Source organism: Triticum urartu, chromosome 4 (genome assembly GCF_003073215.2).
Source record: "Triticum urartu cultivar G1812 chromosome 4, Tu2.1, whole genome shotgun sequence".
Classification (NCBI taxonomy): domain Eukaryota; kingdom Viridiplantae; phylum Streptophyta; class Magnoliopsida; order Poales; family Poaceae; genus Triticum; species Triticum urartu.
The window spans coordinates 590286560-590292684 of record NC_053025.1 but is presented as its reverse complement, the minus strand read 5'-3'; the positions used below and the strand labels follow the sequence as shown (position 1 = coordinate 590292684).

Sequence of the window (6125 nt, the reverse complement as noted above, 5' to 3'; positions counted from 1 at the left end):
GCACGGAGTGTCGGTAGAATATCTGATTTCTGTTTGAGAGGAAACGTCCACATGAAATGACTATAGTCATCAACCACGACTAAGTAACACTAAAAACTAGAAAAACTAAGCATGGGTGAGGTCCATACATCACAATGTACAAGCTGGAAAGGGAAATATGAGACATGATCTGAAGAACTGAAAGGTAAAAGATGACTTTTTTCCTAATTGACAGGCGGTGCAGATGTCTCCGTCGGAGCCAGGGGCGTGCATGGAGGCGTGGCAGAGGGTGGAGTCCAGCGCATCATCACCAAGGTGAACAAGGCGCCGGTGTCAGGTATCGCGCGTAACGGCAATGAAGGCGTGGGGTGCTTGGGACCAGTGTGATGGATGGAGAGGGTAGATCTCGTCCGGTGAATCACAGCGGAGGATCTTCGCCTTCTTCTTCAATCCTTGAAAGAAAAACTAAAGTCATCAAATTCCACGTTAACTAGGTTGTCAAGCATAAGAGTTTTAACGGAAATGATGTTTTTGATTAAGTGTGGAGAGACTAGGATGTTACGAAGAGATAGGTTTTGGGAGGAAGTGGGGATGGTGTGTTGACCTATGTTCGTGACTGCAAGCGTGGATCCATTGGCAACTATGATATCAGGAGAAAAACTGGGGTAGGATGAAGTGAGAATACCAAAGATGAGGCCATGTGACACGTCGCACTGGAGTCGTGGTACCATTCACCACGGGAGCTCGACTGCGTCTGCCCTTGCTACATGCTCATGGCGTTGAGAGCCTGGCCAGAGCATCCTGATCCCAAGCCTGCTGCGGCGCCGCGGGAGGTGCGCCGGCCGTAGACGGGGTGTGGAGGGACGTCCCCGTGCTGCTAGTGTGCTGGAGGAGCCGAGGCAGGCGGTGGGGGCACGCCGTACTGAGCTGCTACGCTGGTGAAGGGGGTCGGGCCACAAGGTTGTGGCCCAAGGATGCCCGCGCCGGGAGCATGGGGGCGCCAAGGCATGGACCAGGCGTGGACCATGCTCGTCCATGGCGCCGGAGCAGGAGCAGATGGGCGCGGTGGAGGAGCAGCTCCGCCGTAGTGAGATGGCCTGCCCCTGCCGGAGGCCTTGCAATTCCCTTTGCCGCGGCTGCCACCACGGCCGCCCCCACCGGGGCGGTTGTTGTTGTCGCCAGCCCCGCCGGAGTCCGGGTTCGCTGGTGCACGCGCAGTGTGCAGGGCGATGTCATGGGGAGTTTCCTCGGCTTGGCGGCTCTCCTCGAGGAGGAGGAATGCACGACAGCACAGGAAGGTGGGGAAGGACGACTGCATGGTGAGTATGGGAACAACATAGCGAAAACAGGGATTGAGACCGTGAATCATGTTGAGGACCTGGTGGCGACCGCAGACATGTTCGCCAAGGTCCGCCAGGCGGTCGTTGGCGCAGTCCTTGAGCCGGGCCAACTAGGAGAGGATGGAGGACGACCCCTGCTCAATGCGGCGAAACTCGGTGGCGAGCCGAACAAGCCGGTATGGTTTACTTTCCACAAGACAAAATATCTCCGAATTAACTGTAATGCATATGCTATCTAGTTACTACAAAATGATTTACTTTCAAACAGCAAGAGTAGAATAAACGAGCAACCGCCAATTGTTTCATAGAAGCTGATGCAACATGTGGGCGATAGTTATCCAAATTTCTCAAAGGTGAAATGTTTCACAGATGATGGCCAACTTACAACAAAGTAACCATTCAGTTTACGTTCCATCATTAAGCTTACAGTCATTTTGTTCCAAAAAGCTCACCCTGCAGCATGCATCATAGAGTTTCCTCTGGCGCTATCTTGAGATCCAGGCAAGATCCGATACACGCGGACGAAGGACGGAAAGATAAAGTTCAGACAGATAGACAATTCACCTAATGTAGCATTCAGTTCTACATGCAAAACCCTCCGAAACCGATCATATGACAGCATGCAACATCAGGGTCAATGTTCTTAGGTTCACTCCGGCCAGCCTGCGCTTTTTGAAACCATTTTATATCCAGTCATTATGAATTCTACTGATTTTCACAGCACATTGTACAGTTGACAGCAAGTCTCATGTGGAACGAAAACTGATAGTAAGCGCAGGCAGTAATATACACAAACTGTTGCATTACCTTCTTCACTTCTTTTCTTTGTGTTGACCCTTCCTCTCCTCCTCTTGCTTTTGTTTCGGAATTTCTCTTTCAGATCTGAAGAACAAGCAAAGGAGGTACTGTTAACTTGCGGACAGCAATCTGATACAGTTCAGTCTTCAGTGAGCATTGCTTATGAGAACATAATAGCAACAATTATCATCATAGCTATGTATGTACATGGAATACACAATCAAGTTGCCTTCATAACACTGATAATGTTATGTATGTCTAGTACATGATCCACCGAGCAACAAATTAGGAGAATATCACCTTGATCTCTCAGCTAGGAAGTTTATCATTTAAATTAGGAATATATCTCTTAGCTTGGGCCTTAAGCCAACTACGGATAAGATCCACAATTTGTTACTCAGCTCAGATTGTTAGGTCTACATAAAGAGGATCCCTGTGAGGAATAAAGCAAAGAAAGAATTAGAAGAAGAATTTAGAGGATCAAGACTTCAGGAAACTTCAAGGCTTTATAATAGGCCAGAAATCACGTGTAAGTTCTGTACCGTTAGTCCGTTATGTATTTGCAGATCTCAAGACTTCTCTGATAATCCTTGCTATCTACAGTAAAATCAGTTGTGGACTACAAGAGGATATTCTATCTGAGCTTGCCCCTGTAAGAACCTGTTGGTTATGCGTGAAGTATCTACATGACATCTGTAGGGAAGGCACCAATCTGCTTGAACTGTTAAACAAGGTAGCATCAGATGTGTTGGATGGAACTAACGGACGTCATCCATTGTGAGATAACTACATCATCAAAACCTTTGGATGCTTCAAAGTAATTTGTATACCTACTTAGGAAGAGGCAATTGCTTAAGAATCGATAAGTTCGACTTAACAAATACATGAAATGAGCCCCTCCAGCAAATAAAAAACAATATTTTCTTAATGTTTGGCCATATATCTAAATTGTTGTATAGATTTGACACAGAAAAAACATCCAATGTTATTTGTTTTAAAATAGTCTTTAATAATATATGTGGTCAGTGTTAGTTCACAACAGGGTTAAACATTCGTATGAGAGGACAACATGGCCACGTGAAAGGAGAGCACTGATTTGGAGAGGAAAAGATGTATTACAGCTGGCCAGATAAGAGATGATTGGCAGGGACTTGCTTACCACTGTAGAAGACTTGATTTTGAAATGCATATCTAAAACAAATATGTAGTCTAGTGCAGATGAATGAAAACTACTAACCCCAAAGGAAACAAATAGCCTAATGTGCAAGTAATGGGCTTGCTGCTGGCAGTACTAATGGTAATCTTATACATGTTTTACAGTGGACAATGGGGTGTTACCAAGTCATGTCACATCAAAAGCAATGATGATTTCTGTGCAGCTACAATGGTACCTCTTTTACTACAGACGGGTGTCCTCGGGACAAACTGCATAGACTGCTTAGACAAAATAAATGTCACACAGTTTGCATATGGATTAGCTGCTTTAGGGCGTGAACTTTAAGTGTTGAAGGTCACTGAAGAACGTAAAATTGAACAGCATTCTCCTTCGGCCGATGATCTGATGGATTTCTATTAAAGGATGGGTGAGACATTAACCATCCAGTATGTAGGTTCTGCTGCTCACAGCAAGGTTAGCATCTTGTTATATCTGTGACTCCCGTCCCGAGTAACATAATCTGCATAACACAAATCTTGAAATGGCGCTTTTTTGTACTAAAACTTTGTATCCATACCGTGGAAGGTGTGCAGTTGTGTACTACTATTTTAATGTATTCTTTACAACCTTTGGAGTAGTTCTAATTTCCCCGAGTAGTTCTAAACTTCTAATTGCCGCATCGCTCTTCCCTTTTCTATCATTTGATATGTACATCTACTTTCCCCTCCGTGCTATTGTGTTCGGCTATTTAGCCACACATTTAAGTCAAATAAACATTAAGGCCACCTGTCACCTGAAGATAGGACTCTGAAAGAGCAGTTGCTAGCTACTATCAAGGGTCAGGTCTGTCATACTTGTGAATTTAGCAAAGGTCAGGCGTACCAGGATAGTTGATACCAAATATCAAATGTTTGCTCTAACAGGTCTTCCTATGATAAAATGAACTTCCTAAATCAATTGGTACATGCAGCTTTGCTCTTTGGAAACAAGTTTACCAGTAGAGGTTGTTAACAGGGCGAGCACATCTGCCACCCAAGCACCTTGAGTGTATTTTCTGAAAATGTAAAGCTTGAGTGTTTGTATCTGAAATTTTTGTGACCAAAATAGTAGGCATTTCTTACTGATTATAGTTTTTGACAAAAGGCCGATAGTTGAGTTTTATTTTAAGTGTTTGGTGTTGTAATCTTGAATATCTTTATTTCAGAATGATTTGTTGGTAGGCAGTCAATTCAGTAGTCAACACAAATCCAACTTGGTATTTTGAATGCTCAGTGTAAATCTTCCATTGTAAGGGAAACTCTAACCGTTCTACTCCACTAAGCTTTGCTCGGACCTAGCCAAACTCCTTAATTTAATGGAGTAAAAATCAAATTTGCAAAGTTCAACCTAGTCTCAACCGAAATTTGCATACCTTCAACCTAGCCGAACACATTGTCTTGACAATCAAAATTTAAACTTAAACCCTAAACTAAACTACTATTCATCATCATCGCCATGGTAGAGGTCGAGCCAATCACCGCCCATTGGGTTCAGGCCGGTGCCTTCATCGCGGAGCCGGTGAAGATGCACCGCCCCTCCTCAACGTTGAACTCCTTCTCCTCCTTGCCGCCGCCATCGCCGCCTTGCTCCTCGTCGTCAGAGATGAAGATGAACTCACCATTGACCGCCCGCTCGGCCTACACGAGCTCGGGGTACTAGCAGCGGAGGTCCGCTATGTACTCCTCAGCGGCAGCCTCTACCGTGATGAGCTCCCACGCCTCCGAGTCCTCCTGAGACGTCGCCGCATCCACCACCCCCGGCTGCGGCGGGACGAGGTAGGCGGGCGATGTCCCCCATGGGAATTTGAGCCGAACCTTCACGTCGGGGAACCGCACCTGCCATCGTTCATATTGCATGGCGGCGAGCTCCGCCATGTGTAATGACCCAATCGACTTCCTCTTGTGGGTCTCCCGGTCAGTGATCTCACCACCCACGTCCCACACGCTCGCCGGCGGACGCCAAGGTATTTCCTCTATGGTTGCCACGATGGAGTGAGGTCGGGGAAGTCAGTGATGCGGCGGGCGGAGGCGGCATCGGCGGGGAGGTGGCAGCTTGAGGACGTGCCACTTGAAGACGAAACACAGGTATGGTGGCACGGATCCGCATTGCAGATCGGGAGCGAGAAGTGGCGGCAATGGGATCCGGCCATTGGGAGGTTGGGGCGTCGGGGAACAGCGGGGAGAGTCGCCGGCGGTAGGGATTGGGGAGGAGAAGAGGCAGAGGAGGCGGGGATGAAGAGGAGAAATGGCGTATTTTTACTCGGCTGCCGAGCGGTGGAGTAAAAATAGGAGCGGCCAAGGCGGCTCATGATAATTTATCCTCCACCATGGAGTATTGCGGATCGGCTTGGTCCCGGTTAGAGGAGTAAAACCGGATTTTTACTCCTCTAACAGGTTATTAGGGATCGGTTAGAGTTGCCCTAACATGCCACAGATGTTCTGGGAGCAAAGAGGGCAATGGAAGGCAGCAACCCAATCCTAGGAGTTCCTTTGAATTCTTCATCGTTACTACAATAATGGCTACACAGATCCTGAGAAGCAGGATGCTATAAATGTGTGAGCTTCTTCATGTCTGCAAAAATCACGCTCACAAAACCAATCGAAAAAGCCGACATAGGTCTAATATTATTTCACACAAGATTTATGTGTTGTGTTTTCTTAAAACGCAGGTTCTTGGGTCATTTCTAGCCTCAACAAGGCGGACCTCCTCGGTGGAAGTTGGACTCGGATCAGCATTACAATAACGGCCGTCAACGAACTTTAAGTGAAGAAACTGGAAGGTGCTGCTCTTTGATTAACAGCAACATTGCTTGA

The 6125-nt window shown here is 46.7% G+C and overlaps 1 pseudogene; it reads left to right on the top strand.

Annotated features, from left to right (window-relative positions):
* Positions 1 to 1375: 1375 nt before the first annotated feature.
* On the top strand, positions 1376 to 6125 carry LOC125554908 (annotated as a pseudogene).